Genomic DNA, 19,996 nt, shown 5'->3' on the forward strand with positions numbered 1-19,996 from the left:
CATGTTTTAGTTATAAATCTATGTATATACTTGTTAAAAAGTCATGAATATAAGAATATCATGAATACATCAAGCAAATTGTCTGTTCCATCTTGAAAGACTAATTAGACTTAGCCTATTTAGAAGATGGTATGCCCCATCCTTGCTACCCACCTACATAATGAAGAAAGAAAGAAAGCTCCTAGCATGCTGTGAATTAACCTTTTCAACTTGGTCCTCACTGTGACCACCCCTCCCCAAACATCATGTCTGATACACTGTTAACAAAGCAGCTAACATACTTGTCACACTCTTGTGGGTTATGAGTGAAATGAGGAAATGGTAAGCAGGCCTGGTACGACTCAGAAAGGCTGTTTATTCTTTCTTTTTTTCTTTTGAGCACTTTTTTTTTTCTTTTGAGTGTCAGGCAGCAGAGACATTTGCAGTTAGGTTTATTAAGATCAGGCAAACAGTTCAAAACTTGAAGCAAGATCAAGGTCAAAAACAGGTGGAGATTCAGGCAATCAGCAAACAACATAAAGTAGGCAAAGACAGAACTCATGGAACCAGATTAAAAAAGTCAAAACCAGAATAGCTAGAACAGAGATAAAGGCATGGTAAGTCAGACAATGATACATTGAGTATTACTTCGCAGTGAGTGAGTGTTTTTGAGGTCTTTATATAGTGGTGAGTGTGAGACAAGTGTGCATGATTAGAAGTCTGGTGACTGTGAACATGACAATGGACGTGTGAGTTGGGAAGTGTAGTCGGTGGCAGCCAGGTTTGTAGACTGCAGTGTGTTCTGGAAATGGAGTCTGGTGCTGACATGACATACTATTCTAGCTATTCTAGCTCTCAATTCGACATCTCAAACACACACACATACACTTCAGCTCTCACTGCTTGGCTCACGTGCCACGCAGCACACTGGCGGTCTCTCTGATACACTGTTAACAAAACTAAGTTACTAGCATGCTGTATAAGTGTGTATAAACCTGGCAAACCCAGTCCCCACTGTGACCATCCCTACCCCAAAACTGTTTTGTTTAACTGTGTGGATTGGCTATATCTGGGTTCTGTTCCAAGGGGAAATCCCAGAGGGTAATCCCCGTGAAGGATGGAGGGGTGGAGCCCTCCCCACCCTCTGTGTTTCCCTGACATGGAGGTGATGTGGATGGTACCAGCACTGCCTTCCCAGCTGATGCTGTGTATAGTTCACACCATGCCTTGTACTGCAAACATTTCTCATACTATTTCCTGAAACCCTGGCCAATTTGTCCCAAGAAACAGTGGATGGGTGAGGCGAGGACTAACTGCCACCTCTACTCAATGTAGAGGGCCCTGGACACCAGCAGATACTTGTGAACATCCCCGTGCACACACATTACCTTCACCAGTTGTGCATTACCCAATGCCCCGCCTTGAATTAGGCTTTGGTAGAATGAGTTTTGGTTACAACCTCCACCAAGGCCTGACGTGTACTCCCTTGTATACTCACTGGTATTCAGTATGTTCCTGCTCAATCAAGGGAGGCTTGCGTTGAGTCAGTGCTCCCACCTCTATAAAGGAACACTGATCCTGGAAATGCTAGGACTTTCCAGAATCCCAACAAACCTGCCCATGCTTTGCCACTGTCCTGGCGGGCACAGATGGTTCTGCCTATGTGGACAGAGAGGGGGCAAGGGGAGACATCAGGGAGGAAGGCGAGAAATGAGAGACAGCCGACACTCGACCATGCCCCTGCTGCCTCAGAGGTCCCCACAGGTAACCTTCCAATCACACAGAGTGAAGTTCCCTTTCGATACTAAACTCGTACTGCGTCGCTAGACGCTATGGGGAAAAACTCCTTTTTCTCCGATGACTGAAGCCTTTACAATCACGCAGTGAAACTGCATGGCCATTGGTTCGTGCAGTGCAATAAAGCGAACCAATGGCTCGGCAGCGGAACTGCACGCGCCTATGGCAGAGAGGCCCGCCAGAATGGGCGGAGCCATCTGGCTATATAAGCGGGCATAGTGCCATAGGATCTCAGATCAATTCAACTGAAGCGCTGAAGATTTCTCTCCGCTGGTTAGGAGACTTTAGCCTGCGCTCGCCGTCGACACGCCTCGCAGCGGACAGAGCTACTCGCCTGCGCCGTCCCGTTGTCTGCCGAGCGTCAACCGCCGTCAGCGTCCGGCGCAGATACCGGCTCGTTCCCTGCCGCCATCCGGTGAGTTTGAAGCGCGTTTTCGAAACCAAAACCGAAACCTAAGCGCTAACAGAGCAAAGCGTTAAGAGCATTTCCGCTAAAAGAGCAAGCGTTAAAAGAGCATTTTTTCTTCTAAAAGAGCAAGCGGCATTGAGATAATGCCGCGCCGTCGCTGCGGTTCGTGCAGAGTCTCTCTGCACGCTGATGACGGCCATTCAGAGTGTGTTTCCTGCCTGGGTAAGCCCCATGCGGAAGCCGCTCTGACAGAGATCGAATGTTCACATTGTGTGAACATGAGTCTCTCTTCTCTGCACGCTCGGATCGCTTTTTTTCCGAAAGCGATTCCGCCTCTCGCAGAAAAAACAGCGGGGCAGAGAGGCTCAGCGCCCGGCCGCGAGCGAGCCCATGCAGAGATGATTCTCCCGTCCTTTTCGAGTGCCCGGCCCAGCGTCCCTCGGGCGACGCGAGTGACAAGGTTTCTTTCGGCGAGATCGAGGACGAGCTGCTAGATGACAGCATGTCTTTAGCGGCGTCAGACGCGGAGAATATTTCGGGCTCTCCTCTCGACCCTGTTCTTCCGCTGTCAGCGTCACCAAGATGGGGATGCACGCCGAGCTTTTCCGCATTCTCTCTATAGCAGTGGAAGAGCTGGGATTGGAGTGGTCTGTGCCAGAGGAACCCACTCGGAGCCGCCTTAAAGAATGGTTCCTGCCAGTGCGCCATCAGGCCCCCCGTCAGCGAGCCGTGCCTTTTTTCCCAGAGGTCCACGATGAGCTCACCAAATCGTGGCGCACGCCCTACTCAGCTCGCCTTCGCACGTCAGTTTCGTCCGCGTTCTCCACGGTCGACGGCGCAGACAAAAGGGGCTACGAGAGGCTACCTCCATTGGACGAATCAGTGGCCGCACATCTCTGCCCGCCCACTGCTATTGGATGGAGAGCGAAGGTCGCGCACCCCTCAAAGCCGTGTAGAACCACGTCTGCCCTTGCTGGACGAGCGTATTCCTCCGCTGGGCAGGCGGCTTCAGCTCTGCACTCTATGGCCGTGCTTCAGGTTTTTCAGGCCAAACCACACAGGCGACCCAGGCCCGCACCAGCGCAGCAGCCTGCTAAGCCTGCATCTGCGCCGGTTCAGCCTGCCCAAAAGCCTGAGCCTCCGCAGCGCTCCTGCTCGGCCAGACGCCACTCGTTTCTGAGACGTCAGGGACCCCAGCCCAAGCTGACGTTGGATCCTGCGCCTCGGGCGCCGTCCTGATTTGTCAGACAGGAAGAGGAGGGGGCAAGGTCTTGCTGTCGCCGGACCACCCCCCAAACTAGTTCTGTTATGTCCCCGAGCACCCTGTTCGGTTCCGGGTGCCGGTGGCTATGTGTTTGTAAATGCTGTTGTGGATACTGGGTCCATTCTAGTAGCGCCTCCACAAACAGCTGTTGTTCTAACAAAAATAAAACACAAACATTTTCAAAAAGAGAGCAAAATTCCTCTTCCACTTATAACGAGTGTCAGGCTCCCTCCCTCCCCCGCGATTCAGCGGTGTGGTTCCCACCTTAGTACAGGGCAAGGACGCTCACGTTCTACGCTCCGAGGTGATGGTTCTACTGGCGAAGGGCGCCGTAGAAAAGGTTCCGCCAGCACAGAGCGAGTCGGGTTTTTACAGCCGCTACTTCCTCGTCCCCAAAAAGGATGGCGGCCGTCGGCCCATCCTCGATCTCAGATGCCTGAATCACGCGCTCATGAAGCGGCCGTTCAGGATGATTACCTTGAATCAGATCCTCTCGCAGATACTCCCAGGGGACTGGTTCTTTTCTCTGGACCTGAAAGACGCATACTTTCACATCCAGATAGCCCCCCATCACAGACGATTCTTGAGATTCGCCTTCGAGGGAGTGGCTTATCAATACACAGTCCTGCCCTTCGGACTGTCTCTGGCTCCTCGTACTTTTACGAAGTGCATAGATGCGGCTCTTTCTCCTCTGAGACAGAAAGGAATCCGCATTCTGAATTACCTCAACGACTGGCTCATTTTAGCCCAGTCAGAGGCCGAGATAGTGTCTCACAGATCTCTCCTCCTCAGCCACTTGGAGTGCCTAGGACTCAGGATCAATTTCGCCAAGAGCTCACTGTCTCCCAGCCAACGGATTTCGTTCCTGGGGCAGTTTTTGACTCAGCCCACATGAGGGCTGTAGTCTCACCAGAACGTGCAATAGTCAGCAGCTCACGGCCTCCTTCAAAATTGGAGCTCTTCGCTCCCTGAAGATGTTCCAAAGGATGCTAGGCCTCATGGCCACCGCATCGCCAGTACTACGGCTGGGCCTGCTCCGCATGAGACCTCTTCAGTACTGGTTGAAACCACAAGTGCCACCCAGCGCGTGGCGTCACGGTTACCTTCGCATCAGGGTGACCCAGGCCTGCATAGTGGCCCTGGCCCCTTGGAAGGAACCCCATTGGTTCAAGCAGGGCATAACCATGGGCATTGTCCACAGAAGGAAGGTTGTCTCGACAGATGCTTCCAACGTGGGTTGGGGAGCTCTGTGTGAGGGCAAACCGGCCTTCGGCTCCTGGTCGGTTACAGAGGGTCGGTCACACATCAACTGCCTCGAGATGGCGGCAGTATGTCGAGCTCTTCAGACCTTCTTGCCGGACCTGAAGGGGCACCACATGTTAGTCCGCTCGGACAGCATGACGGTGGTCGGCTATATAAATTGCCAAGGCGGGCTCTCCTCGAAACGACTTTTCGAGATGGCAAAACGTCTCTTGGAGTGGGTACAGCTCAACCTGCAGTCGTTGAGGGCGGCACACGTCCCTGGCGTGCTGAACCGGGGAGCAGACATGCTATCTCGGAGCAACGTCCCCTCAGGGGAGTGGATGCTCCACCCGCAGACGATTCAGAAAATCTGGGAGGTCTTTGGCAGGGCAGAGGTCGATCTCTTCGCCTCAAAAGACAACTCTCACTGCCCAATGTATTTTTCAAAGAACGAGGATGCGTTGGCTCACAATTGGCCCAACCTCCTCCTGTATGCTTTCCCCCTGATCGCTTTGATCCCTCAGGTAGTCAGGCGAATCAGGGACCACAAACACAGAGTCCTCCTAGTGGCTTCGCTCTGTAGGAACCAGCCTTGGTTCTCGGAGCTCTCTCAGCTGCTTACGGCAGCCCCATGGCCCATTCCCCTGAGACGGGACCTCCTCTCTCAGGCGAACAGGACAATTTGGCACCCCCAACCCGAGTTATGGGCGTTGCATCTTTGGGCCCTCAACGGGAATCAGTAGATCTCCCTGAAAGTGTCCTGAACACTATTTCACAGGCTAGAGCCCCATCTACAAGACGCTTCTATGCCCTTAAGTGGTCAGTCTTCTCTGCCTGGTGCGCAGCCCGTGGCGAAGACGCTATTGCTTGCGACATATCGTGATATTGTCTTTTATACAAGAGCTGTTGGACAAGGGCCGCTCCCCGTCCACACTCAAGGTTTTCGTGGCAGCTATAGCAGCTTTCCATGCTCCTATAGCAGGACAGTCTGTGGGCCGGAACAATCTAGTTGTTCATTTTCTGAGGGGTTCCAGGAGGCTTAATCCGCCCCGGCCCCCCACCGTCCCTGCGTGGGACCTGCCCACAGTCCTGAGGGCCCTCAAGGGGTCTCCGTTTGAGCCACTACAGTCTGTGAACTTAAGGTTCCTATCGTTAAAAACCGCCTTGCTACTGGCGCTAGAGTTGAACCTTCTCTGCCCCGTCAGGGCGTTGAGAATTTACATCGAGCGTTCCGCTCCATTTAGGCAGTCGGAACAGCTCTTTGTGTGCTTTGGCGGCTGCACCAAAGGGTCTCCGGTCACAAAGCAGAGAATTTCTCGATGGCTAGTTGACGCTATTGCACTAGCATACTCCTCCCTGGGCCTCCTGAGCCCCATAGGAGTGAGAGCCCATTCCACTCGGGGCGTGGCCTCGTCGTGGGCATGGTCTAGCGGTGTGTCCATGGCAGACATTTGTGCGGCGGCCAGCTGGGTCTCGCTGTCCACATTCACCAGGTTTTATAGCCTGGATGTTCCAGCCTTGCAGGCTCGGATCCTATCTGCCTGAGAGACACGCCGGTTATGACAGGCGTATTCCTTGTGCATTTTTGGCCCTTTTGGGAGTGCTCAGTATTATTTCGAAACGATTATCCTAAGCTGGGTTCACCTCGGTGAGCTCAGCCCTTACGTCTCTCGCGGGTTGCACCCTGCTTATGTTGGTCCCTCTGAGCCTTAATCGCTCAAGGCCGGTTCATGCCAGTCATTCCACGTTCTTGGCACGGCGTGATTGTATTGGTTCCCCATAGCGTCTAGCGACGCAGTACGAGTGTAGTATCGAAAGGGAACGTACTCGGTTACTTACGTAACCTCGGTTCCCTGAGATACGGGAACAAGTACTGCGTTGCATGCCGTGCCAGGACGTTGCACAACTCAAGGTCGTCGCTTCAGTCGAATTGATCTGAGATCCTATGGCACTATGCCCGCTTATATAGCCAGATGGCTCCACCCATTCTGGCGGGCCTCTCTGCCATAGGCGCGTGCAGTTCCGCTGCCGAGCCATTGGTTCGCTTTATTGCACTGCACGAACCAATGGCCATGCAGTTTCACTGCGTGATTGTAAAGGCTTCAGTCATCGGAGAAAAAGGAGTTTTTCCCCATAGCGTCTAGCGACGCGGTACTCGTTCCCGTATCTCAGGGAACCGAGGTTACGTAAGTAACCGAGTACGTTATATTTGCACATGCAAATGTGACACCATTGTTCCCACCAAGTCGTTTGACCTGAAAAAGGGTGTTACGTATGTATTACCTAGCCTTGTGTCCCCACCTAGTAACAAAAACACTTGTGTGTGTATAATCTTGTGGGAAAATAACATGGAAAATCACTTCACCAATCATTAATCCAGATTCTTTTGAATTTTTTTTTTTTTTTTTTTTTTTTTTTTTTTTTACATTTTACCAACTATCAGCTACTTGGGAGAGCACTGCTTTTTCTTGATTGTGCTTATGTTTATGTTCTGCCACATGTATTCTTTTTGGTCCCAGTTCTTTCTCTGCCCTGTCTGGACACTGGTTGGTTCTCCTAATGTGTTTTGTTTTTCATTTTGATTAGTTTGCATTTTATACTCTTATGTTTCTTTGTCTCATCACAAAGGCTAATCGATTATCATGCATCGCTAAGCATGTTGTTCCCTTGCTTTCAGCTTTCAGATTTCTGACTCTTTCCTGTGTTAACATTTTTAAATATGGATTTCCCTCATTTAATATACATTAATATACTGTATATTGAACCAAGGAATTGACACTGACTATGATTTTTGGATTGAGGCAATCAGTGGTTCAATATTAAGTGCAACCAGTAATGGAGATAGTGGTCATCTTTGTAACCATTAGTTAGTACAGAGGCAAGGGGTGATACAGTTAGTATTATATAGTATTTCTGTCCATTTAGTTAAATATGGTCCAAATCCAAATAAGAGAGGTGAAAGGAGCACTCAAACACCTTCTCAGCATCTAGCGATGGATTTAGATTTAGTTGGCAAGAACAACTTTCAGATCTGAAACAATAGTCACAGAACTGATAATATAATCATTCATTTTTATTTCCTTTTTCCTATCTAACAATTCTATGTTTATTTCACAGTATGACTCCGAATAGACTGCTCAATACGAAAATGCAAAACCATAGGGTTCGCAACCTGGTATGTCTAAGAATACGGCAGTGAGGACTAAATTTATGAAACAAATAAAACATAAGTACATTTTTCATATTACCCACTTACATCGTTTGAAAGAAATAAAATAACACTCACAAAATTATGAGCTCCTGCACAACATGGTACTTTCACTCCATCAGAGTTAAAATCTTTGAGTTGAGAGTTGAGAGTTGAAGATCATATAAGGTACTCATAAAACATTTCAACATGAAGTGCACCACATCGTTACATTAGCAAAAGAATTTAAATAAATAAAAAATAACATTGCACTGCATGGTGTTGCATCATACCATTGTGGATATTACATGCGATATCATTCTCTCAATATGATACTTGCTTGACATAAAACATCAAAACATACATCCACAAGTGATACTTATCCAAAATATTGTCATGAAATATTATATTTACCACTGGATGACATGAAATACACCAAAAAAATTCAGAGTGCGCTCCTCTCCTGCACTTCTCACTGAGCATCGAGTAGTGTGTGTGCACACGTGCATAGTCTCTTTGCTCATACCTCACATCGCCACTTACTGACACCTCAAGGTTAATTCAGGCAATAACAGCTTTTCTTGTCCTTATACTTAGCTGGAGCCATTCATCTGAACAGGAAATAAGTTTCACACAGTGCAAGGAAAGAAGCAAAATAAAGGGACCGTTACCACCCTGTTACATTTAGGAAGTTATTACTATTGTACCATTGCATTAAGTTAATGAATCTTTGTGTGTTTTCTGTGGAGTGTCTCCCTTTGATGAGATCAATGTTCATAAGTGTGGGGATTACAGATTCTAGTTTAATTGACAGTGCTTTACTTATCCTTTATATATTTAAATTTATTTATGATATGGGATGGTAGTTGAAACATTGATTGGAGTCTTTATTTGGTTTTAAAATTAAAGTCAAATTTAAAATTAAATTAAAGTGGTTTTAAAACACCTTTGGGATGAATTAGAATGTTGATTGAGAGCCAGGCCCTCTCGTCCAATCAGGGACGGATTATGAGTAAAGGCCTCCCAGCGTCCAAACAGTGAGGTTAAAAGACACTAAGTTTTTAAAATACATAGGTTTAAGGACATACAACATAGTCTGAACCCCTGCCCCAGTAAACAGTTTAAAAAAAAAAAAATGTTGAAGAGGGCCTTTGTATGTACTAGTCAACATTTCATACTAGAATTCTCACCATAGTGTGCAACTATCACTGTACAGCACATGATCATCTATGTGCTGAAACTCTGCTTAAAATCGATGCCTGTCTGCTGCTTTTGATGTAAGTCACACTTGTATCTAAAACAATTCAGAAACACATAGGATGTGAACAGTGGCATACACAGGAATTGCTTTCAGTGTGATGAGGACCTATACAAAATAAAATCTTTTTTTTTTGCGTTATTTTAAGGCACAATCTACCTTCAAATGACTTTGCCATATTAATAATGTTGCCATAAATTACCTTTATGACAGTTCCAATTAAATGATTAAAATAACATCAATAATAGGGAAACGTTATGCCTTTTCTTATAAATCCTGATCTACTTTCTTTTCCTACTGGATTAAACATACTGCAGGCTACTTCATCAGCTCTAACTTCGATATCTCTATGCTTATAGTGTAGCTATCTGGCTAGTAGCTTTCAGACAGAAACGGGGAAGACGCATGGTCCCAATTGGTTAATCCTATTTCTCACCATAGCAGCAGCCATTAAAAAAGGAATGCATTCATTAAAAAAAAAACCTTTAATCAGGATAATAAATGAGTTAAACATGTCATAAATAAATAAATAAATATCATAGCTTTGGATTACAAACCACCCCTAACATCCTTGGCTTAGCTGTATATGGCCTAAAATAGTAAACTAAAAATAAACTAAAAGTAATCTATAAACAAACAAACAAACAAATTGTATATGTCAAAGGATAGTACTGAGCTACAAGAACACTATCCTCCTGTCCTCATGGATGTTTGTGCTGTAATTAAAACTAAATTAAAGTTTAAATAAAACATAGTGTATGGAAGGGAGCCTCAAGTTCTTCATTATATAAATATATTTCATGCCAATCATAATTGTAAAAGATGCCTGCACCCTCAATCAAGACAGGCTAAATCCATCCCTGAATCCCACTACCAAACTAGTGAGCCAAAATAGCTCAGCACAAGCTTCCCTTTCTTAAAAGATGATGATAATTAGCTTAACAATATTATACCTGCAATTACAGGGAGCAAACCCTGACTTGCACAAGGTGGGGCCCTATAAACTATTAAAAGAAAATTATTTGTTCCAGTGTAGGCCTAGCACTACATATTTAAAGGAGAAAAGGTATGCATAATATCTCACAGTACATAAGACTTCAATAGGCAGCACTCTCAGCACCTCTAATGGCCCACTCTACCCCGCAATATCAACTCTATGGTCAAGTGACAATGCAGTTGTATACTGGTCTGGAGGACCATGCTGTCTGAGTTAGGGCAGTGTTTCTCAACCAGAGGTCTGCTGACCCCTTGTGGTCCATGGCATAAATTACAGGGGGTCTGTGGGATTGTTTCTAAAAATATTGAAAATATGTATGTGGTATTTTTGTTAAATATTTCAAAGTAAGTGTAGTTTCAATACATTTTTAGGCCCATTAAATTTCAGAAAAGCCACAGCCACAGACTATGCTTAGTCGTGAACAGTTTCAACTCTCTCACTTACTTTGCTTGGTCATTCTGGAGTGTCCTCAATCAATGTACAGCATGTCATTATTAGCGCAAGGTTTATAATGTTAAAATTCAGAGTGTACATCAAATTACATGTAATGTTAGCAATAAAATGTGTGAACGTTTTTCTATTCACCTCAGGCTGCAAAAACTTCAATTTCAGGTTTAACATTGATGGGTAAAATGAAATGTTAAATGTGATAATGTCAATGTGTAATGTACAAAAATGTCATTGTTAATATTACAGCAGTGTGAATAGCAGGCAGTATATCAAATCTAATAATGAACTGAAAAATTATCAAATTTGACTCTTGTTGCTTTATGAAAATGTGTAATGTAGACTCCTTATATATTATTATACATTATATACATTATAATTATATTGTATATTAATGTATACATATTATGTAGGGGGTCCATGAGGATCAGTCAGAATATGCTAGGGGTCCACGGCTGAAAAAAGATTGAGAATCACTGAGTTAGGGGGTCTAGACAAATCATCCACAAAGCTACGACTACCTCATGTTGAAGGTGTAATGATGGTTTCTTTTCTTGTGACATCTTCAAAGTTATTGTGTAGGCTGTTTCTTCAGTTTTTCAGAGAGATTTCTGGATCTATGATCTTTTCATGGAGGTTCTGACATTAGGGCCTGAGTCCTTGAGCTCCTGGGCCTGTGCCCAGTAGGCCCGATCAGTAATCCATCCTTACGTTCAATACCTTGATCTCATAAATCATCGATCTCGATTCTCCTTTGATTCAGTGGACACAAATTAATGCCCATGGTTTTTTTGGATTGCAACTGTACTGGGATATGAGGTGGGCAAGGACATAAGGAGGGGATGGTGAAGCATGGGTTAACATAATTAAGGTAAGATAACATTTGGGAAGGGGGCAGACATATGCTGGTAAATGTGGTAAATGTGCATATACTATGAGCATACACTTATAAACCCTTTTGTCACTGGAGAAAGTGTACTACATATATGTTGACACACCATAATAGTGTGTTTTGGTTCACAGTTAGGACTATAGAACTGTGTGACGTTATAACTTATAAGCATATAAAGTTTATTCCTTTTATTCAAGGAAAAAAGCTTTTTATGTATTAAGACATTTTTTTTACCACAATTTCCCATTTTTTATTGTTTGGAGGTGACGAGATTCATGGTTAATGTAGAAACGTGGCAGTGCAGTATTCTGATGGCTCCACACACCCTCTCCAAAATTTTCGGCACCTCTGTGCTTTCCGGTTTTCAAACATGCTTCTGAATATACCCGGATTTCTGATTGGCTGGGAGAAGATAATCACTAAATTACACAGAATGTGGCCCCCGCTGAATATGATTAAAAATGAGGTAAAAGTATTTATTACATATCAACGTTATCCAAAAAGCATAGTGGATATGTGGGTGTGTTCAATTATTTTGGTACCGAACGTGTAAGAGCACCTTCAGAGCAGTGGACTGAAAGTTTGATACATGAATATACATCTTGCTTGTGACAGGATGTTAATATTTGTTTTGGTGTTACACGTACGATAAATGTGAACTTTTTTCTACGAGACTGGGTGTTAATACAGAAATTTGCTATCGCCTCAGTAGGGCTGTAAACACATGTGTGGTGCACATCTAGTAGCCAAATGCTACCTAAGGTTAAAATAATGGACAGGGAACTAAATCAAAGCTAGAAAGATAGAATATAAAATGCTTCATATACATAAACTACAATACACACAATATAAGCTAAACACTGAAAGATAAATAGGCTTTATGTTTAAGGACAATGGATTAAAAAATGGATTCATGTCATAATAAGTAATGATATATGGGATCAGTAGTTCCACCTTTTATTTATTTCTTTTTAACTCAGGAGAAAGATTAAGGACATTAATCATCTTGAAGCTGTCTGGTTTGGTTCACATGGAGAATTTGTCAAAATATAAGCATGTCTCATTTACGCACAGTTCTGACCTTGAACTTAAGTCCATTTTTCTTGGATAACTGTGTAAGCCATGACATTAACACAGCAAATGTTATTGTTTATTGATACTGATACTGATCATTTCTATTATCAGTATTGTTAATAAAGTGAACAAAAATGGAAGAAAATCATGATGATACTGAATCATCATTTCAGAGTTCATTTTTTGTCTAATAATAGCATATTTTATGAAAACGGAGGTTGGTCTTAAATGTGGATGAAAGGCGTGATGTCTACTACTGAGGGCTTATTTCACACACTCTCAGAACACATCTTTGTGCTCATTTAATAGAAACACACTCATCTACTCAACTTTAGTTAGAAAACCCAGAAAAGGTCTTGTAAATATATAGTTTCAGAATGAGAATTTTATCAATAGGCTATAAATGAGAATCAGGAAAAAAACAGTGGGGATGTGAAATCTGCCAGGATAATAAGAAACTACAAATGCATCAGGTTTAAAGGGTTTGTTAAAGTTTTAATGCTTTTAATGGGTTTGTATTTCTACTACTGCAGCATGCCATCTCCTTGCATTTTAAATACAATATGCTGAGTGAAAACAATGTTGAAATAAGAACAGTGAAGAATAAATACTATCTATCTATCTATGTATACATCTATATATATATATGTATTACCATAGTTACATATATATGTGTATACACACACACACACCGATCAGCCATGACATCTCGTTACAGTGGCACCGGTCAGAGGTTGGGATATATTAGGGAGCAAGTGAACAGTCATTTCTCAAAGTGATGTGTTGAAAGCAGGAAAAATGGGCAAGCGTAAGGATCTGAGCGACTTTGACAAGGCCATATTGTGATGGCTAGACAACTGGGTCAGAGCATCTCCAAAACGGCAAGTCTTGTGGGATGTTCCCTGTATGCAGTGGTTAGTACCTACTAGAAGTGGTCCAAGGAAGGACAGCCTGTGAACCGGCAACAGGGTCATGGGCACCCAAGGCTCATTGATGTGGGTAGGGAGCAAAGGCTAGTCCGTCTGGTCTGAACCCACAGAAGAGCTACTGTAGCACAAATTGCTGAAAAAGTTAATGTTGGCTATGATAGAAAGGTGCCAAAACACACAGTGCATTGTATGGGTCTGCAGACCGGTCAGAGTGTCCATGCATAGCCACAGACCAGTCACCACCCTGTCATCAGTGCCCACCCTGTCCACTGCCAAACGCACCTACAATGGGCATGTGAGCATCAGAACTGACCCATGGAGCAATGGAAGAAGGTGGCCTGGTCTGATGAATCACATTTTCATTTACGCCATGTGGACGTTTGGGTGCGTGCTTGTCACTTACCTGGGGAAAGCATGGCACCAGGATTAAATATTGGGAAGAAGGCAAGCCGAGACAGTGTGATACCATGTCCTTATGGACCTCACTTTGTGCACTAGGGCAGATGTCATGCTGGAACATGAAAGGGCCTTCCTCAGACTATTGCCACAAATTTGGAAGAATACAATTGTCTAAATGTCTTTGTATGCTGTAGCATTAACTTTACCCTTCACTAGAATTAAGGGGCCCAAACCCTGAAAACAGCCCCAGATCATTATCCTTCCTCCACCAAACTTTACTGTTGGCACTATACATTCTGGTAGGTAGCGTTCTCCTGGGGTCTACCAAACACAAATTCATCCATCACACTTCCATATAGTGAAGAGTGATTCATCACCCCAGAGGACACATTTTCACTGCTTCAGAGTCTAGTGGCGGCATGCTTTACACCACTCTAGCAGATGCATGGCACTGGGCATACTGATCTTAGGCTTGTGTGCAGCTGCTTGACCATGGAAACCCATTTCATGAAGCTCCCGATGCACAGTTTTTGTGCTGATGTTGATTCAGGAGGCAGTATGGAACTCTGTAGTGATGGATGAAACAGAGGATAGGCAATTTTTACGTTCTACGCTCTATGTTCTACACAGTAGGTGACCCCATTCTGTGAGTTTGCATGGTCTACCACTTCATAGCTGAGCTGTTGTTGCTCCTAGATGTTTCTGTTTCACAATAATATCACTTACATTTGACATTTCAACTGGGAAATTTCAACTGAGAAATTCCAACTGACTTGTAGCAAAAGTGGCATCTTATGACAGTGCCACGTTTAAAGTCACTGAGCTCTTCAATATGAACCATTCTACTACCAATGTTTGTCTATTGCGTTTGCATGGCTATGTACTTGATTTTATGCACCTGTTAGCAATGGGTTTGTCCAGACCCCTAAATCAGTTGCTTAAAGGTTATCCATCACAAAAATGTCAGGGAAAGGAGAACTGCAAAACTCCAATTACGACTAAGTATTTCAAGCCCTCACATCCATGTGGGTCTCGACGGGATGAACGTTGTAAGTTGGCTTTTCAGGAGCTAAAACGCCATTTGACACAAGCTCCAGTGTTAGCTTTTGGTGATCCTAACTTACTTTACATATTACATGTTGACGCAAGTACGAATGGCCTGGCTGGTGTGCTATACCAACCGCATCCTGAGGGATTGCGCCCAGTGGCATTCTTTAGCAGAAGTCTCTCCCCCTCTGAAAAGAATTACCCAGCGGACAAGCTGGCATTAAAATGGGCCATAGTTGACAAGCTACGTGATTATCTTTAGTGACTTTTGAGGTCAGATCGGACAAAAATCCCCTGACCTACATCCTGAAGTCGGCTAAGCTAGATGCTACTGGTCACAGATGGCTGGCAGCTTTGTCTACTTACTAGTTCAGTTTGAAGTATCGGCAGGGGAGGAAAAACATTGATGCAGATGCTTTGTCTAGGCGACCTCATTCCCTGTCGGAACTGGAAGAAAACTGGCAGAAAATTCCAATTTCTGGGGTTTGTCAATCTGCTGAGGCAAAGGGGAAATAGAAGAGCGACAATATTCTAGGCATAGATGACATAGATGAACAGCAGAGTGGTGACTTACCTGATGTCAAAACGGTCTGTTGCCAATCTACATTTCTGGTCACAGGGTAGTTACCTGACTTGAGGCCTGGTGAAATAAATGCCGCTCAGAAAAAAGGATCCTTGCCTTAGATTGGTATAGATAGTGGTTAGGCAGAAATGTCCTGCTAGCAGTGTTCAGTCTGATCACCCTGATGTGAAACTTCTAAAGAAAGAATGAGAGAGATTGTCAGTTAGTCAAAGCCTATTGTATAGGGTGGTTACCCGGCATAAGTGAAAGACAGCAACTCTTGCTTCCTACTGAGTTTTGTGATTCTGTGTTGACGTGTCTTAATGATGGTAATGGTCATTTATGGTTTGAGAAAACCCTATGCGCTCATGCGTGACAGGTTTTTCTGGCCTAGGATGAAAGCCGAAGTGGAGGCTTACTGTAAAAGCTGTGACTGCCGCATCCTGAGGAAGACTTTGCTTCAGAGTCACATTTACACAGTTCTGTTCCTCTGGACCTAGTCTGTATTGATTTCCAGTCAATTGAGCCGGACACCTGAAATGTATGCAATGTGTTGGTAATTACCAATCATTTTACTTGGTATGCCCAAGCCTTTCCATACAAAGACCAGAAAGCTTTATCCATTGCAAGAACCTTGTGGGAGAAGTATTTTGTTCACTATGGTCTGCTGAATCGAATCCATTCTGATCAAGGCCGGTACTTTGAGAGCCAGTAGATTAAGGAGATGCTGACCATGTTGGGGGTACAGAAATCCCGAACTTCTCCATACCATCCACAAGGAGACCCACAACTGGAGAGGTTTAACTGAAGACTTCTTGATATACATATGGGCCCCAACGGAAATCCAAGCGCTTGGTTCAGACCCCGCGTGCCTCGCTCTCGCCATGCAGAGGGGATTCTCCCGTCTTCTTTGAGCGCCCAGACCTGCATCCCTCGGCTGATGCGAGCGACATGGTTTCTTTGGCGCAATAGAGGAAGAACCGCTAGATGACAGCACGTCTTTAGCAGCGTCAGATGCGGAGGATATTTAGAGCTCTTCCTTCGACCCCGCCCCTTTGCCGACTATGGATTCCAGCGTCACCAAGACGAGTATGGACGCCGAGCTCTTCCACATTCTCTCTAAAGCGGTGGAAGAGCTGGGTTTAGAGTGGTCCACGCCGGAGGAGCCCAACAACGTCTGCGCTTGCTGGAGGAGCTTACTCTTCTTATGGGCAGGCAGCCTCAGCTCTGCACTCAATGGCCGTGCTCCAGGTTTTTCAGGCAAAACTTCTCCAAGTTATGGACGAGTCGGAGCCCGATCCTGCGGCCTTCAAGGAGCTGCGCAGTGCGACGGACCTGGCCCTTCAAGCTACGAAGGCGACAGCTGAGGCCATCGGGAGGTCAATGGCCAATTTAGTGGTGTTGGACCACCACTTGTGGCTAAACCTGACGGAGATCAAAGAGACGGACAAAGTTCCTTTCCTCGATTCTCCAGTTTGTCTCACGGGGCTGTTCGGACCTGCCGTCGAAGGGTTTGCACAGCGCTTTACTGCCGCGCAGAAGTCGTCTCAGTTACTGCGACACTTCTTAATGAAGCGTTCAAGCTCTGCGAGTGCCACCAGTCGCCCCTAAACCCGCCCCAACGCAGCACCCGGCTAGATCTGCGCCTACGCCTGCTCAGCCTACTCAACAGCCTGAGCTTCCGCAGCACTCCCGCTCGGCCAGACGCCACTCATTTTTGAGACGCCAAGGACCCCGGCCCAAGTTGACGCTGGATCCTGCGCCTCGGGCGCCATCCTGATTTACTGGACAGGAAGAGGAGGGGGCAAAGTCTCACCGTCGCCGGACCACCCCCTAAACGATCTCTGTTATGCCCCCAAGCACCCCGTTCTGTTCCGGGTGCCGGCGGCGATGTGTTTGTAAATGCTGTTGTGGATATTGGACCCGTTCTGAAAGCGCCCACACAAGCAGCCACTGTTATAGCAAGAACAATAAAACACAAACATTTTCAGACAGAGAGCATACTTCCTCTTCCACTTACAATGAGTGTCAGATCTCCTCACGGCGATCTGCCACTCGAACCAATCCAACCCCTCGCCACATGGGCAGAAGCCTGGCAGGCCATCCCCAGAGCGTCAGATTGGGTTTTGGGGATTATAAAGCGAGGTTATTCACTCCAGTTCGCTCAAAGACCCCCGCAATTCAGCAGTGTGGTTCCCACCTTAGTGCAGAGCAAGGACGCTCATGTCCTACGCTTCGAGGTGATGGCCCTACTGGTGAAGAGTGCCGTAGAAACGGTCCTGCCAGAGCAGAGTGAGTCAAGATTCTACAGTCGCTACTTCCTCGTCCCCGAAAAGGGTGGCGGACTTCGGCCCATCCTCGATCTCAGACACCTGAACCACGCGCTCATGAAGCGGCCGTTCAGGATGACTACTTTGAATCAGATCCTCTCGCAAATACGCCGAGGGGACTGGTTCTTTTCCCTGGATCTGAAAGACGTATACTTTCACACCCAGATAGCCCCCCAACACAGACGATTCTTGAGATTTGCCTTCGAGGGAGTGGCTTATCAATACATGGTCCTGCCCTTTGGGCTGTCCCTGGCTCCTCGTACTTTTACGAAGTGCATAGATGCGGCTCTCTCCCCTCTGAGAGAGAAAGGAATCCGCATTCTGAATTACCTCGACGACTGGCTCATCTTAGCCCAGTCAGAGGCCGAGCTAGTGTCTCACAGATCCCTCCTCCTCAGCCACTTGAAGTGCCTAGGACTCAGGGTCAACTTTGCCAAGAGCTCGCTGTCCCCCAGCCAACGAACTTCGTTCCTGGGTGCAGTTTTCGACTCAGCCCGCATGAGGGCAGCAGTCGCTCCAGAACGTACGCTAGCTATTCACCAGCTCGCGGCTTCCTTCAAAATTGGAGCCATACGCCCTCTCAAAACGTTTCAAAGGATGCTAGGCCTTATGACCTCGACATCTCCAGTGGGCCTGTTGGGCCTGCTTCGTATGAGACCCCTCCAGTACTGGCTGAAACCACAAGTGCCGCCCAGCGCGTGGTGTCACGGTTGCCTTCGTATCAGGGTGACCCAGGCCTGCGTTGTGGCTCCGGCCCCCTGGAAGGACCCCCAATGGTTCAAACAGTGTGTAACTATGGGCATCATTCACAGGAGGAAGGTTGTCTCGACGGACGCTTCCAACACAGGTTGGGGAGCTCTGTGTGAGGGCAAACTGGCCTTCAGCTCATGGTCGGTCACGGAAGGTTGGCTACACATCAACTGCCTCGAGATGACAGCAGTATGTCGAGCTCTTCAGACCTTCTTGCCAGACCTGAAGGGGCACCACGTGCTAGTCCGCTTGGACAGCATGACAGTGGTCGCCTATATAAATCGCCAAGGCGGGCTCTTCTCGAAGCGCCTTTTCGAGATGGTAAAGCGCCTCTTGGAGTGGGCACATCTCAATCTGCGGTTGTTGAGGGCAGCACATGTCCCTGGCGTGCTGAACCAGGGAGCAGACATGCTATCTCGGAGCAACGTCCCCTCAGAGGAGTGGATGCTCCACCCACAGACGGTTCAGAAAATCTGGGAGGTCTTTGGCAGGGCAGAGGTCGACCTCTTCGCCTCAAAAGACAACTCTCATTGCCCAATATATTTTTCAAAGAGCGAGGATGTGTTGGCCCACAATTAGCCCAATATTCTCCTGTATGCTTTCCCCCCGATCGCTCTTATCCCTCAGGTAATCAGACAAATCAAGGACCACAAAGACAGAGTCCTCCTAGTGGCCCCACTCTGGAGAAACCAACTTTGGTTGTCAGAGCTATCTCAGCTGCTTACAGCGGCCCCGTGGCCCATTCCCCTGAGGCAGGACCTTCTCTCTCAGGCGAACAGGACAATTTGGCACCCCCAACCCGAGTTGTGGGCATTACATCTTTGGGCTCTCGACAGGAATCAGTAGATCTCCCTAAAAGTGTCCAAAATACTATATCATAGGCTAGAGCCCCGTCCACGAGACGCTTCTATGCCCTTAAATGGTCGGTCTTCTCTGCCTGGTGCACAACCCGCGGCGAAGATTCTATTTCCTGCGACATATCAGTGATATTGTTCTTTCTACAAGAGCTGTTGGACAAGGGTCGCTCCCCTTCCACGCTAAAGGTCTATGTGGTAGCTATAGCAGCTTCTCATGTTCCTATAGCAGGACAGTCTGTGGGTCGGAACAACCTATTTGTTCGTTTCCTGAGGGGTTCCAGGAGGCTTAATCCGCCCCGGCCCCCTACCGTCCCCGTGTGGGACCTGCCCACAGTACTGAGGGCCCTCAAGGGGTCCACTTTCGAGCCACTACAGTCTGTAGACCTAAAAACCTTATCGTTAAAGACCGCCCTGTTACTGGCGTTAACATCGGTCAAACGAGTAGGTGACTTACAGGCTCTCTCTGTGAGTCCTGCCTCGAGTTTGGGCCTAACGACTCCAAGGTCGTTCTGAAGCCGAGACATTGTTATGTTCCTAAGGTGCTCTACACCCCATTTAGAGCACAGGTTATCACTC

The sequence above is a fragment of the Pangasianodon hypophthalmus genome, chromosome 4 (genome assembly GCF_027358585.1).
Source record: "Pangasianodon hypophthalmus isolate fPanHyp1 chromosome 4, fPanHyp1.pri, whole genome shotgun sequence".
In the NCBI taxonomy this organism is placed as follows: Eukaryota; Metazoa; Chordata; class Actinopteri; order Siluriformes; family Pangasiidae; genus Pangasianodon; species Pangasianodon hypophthalmus.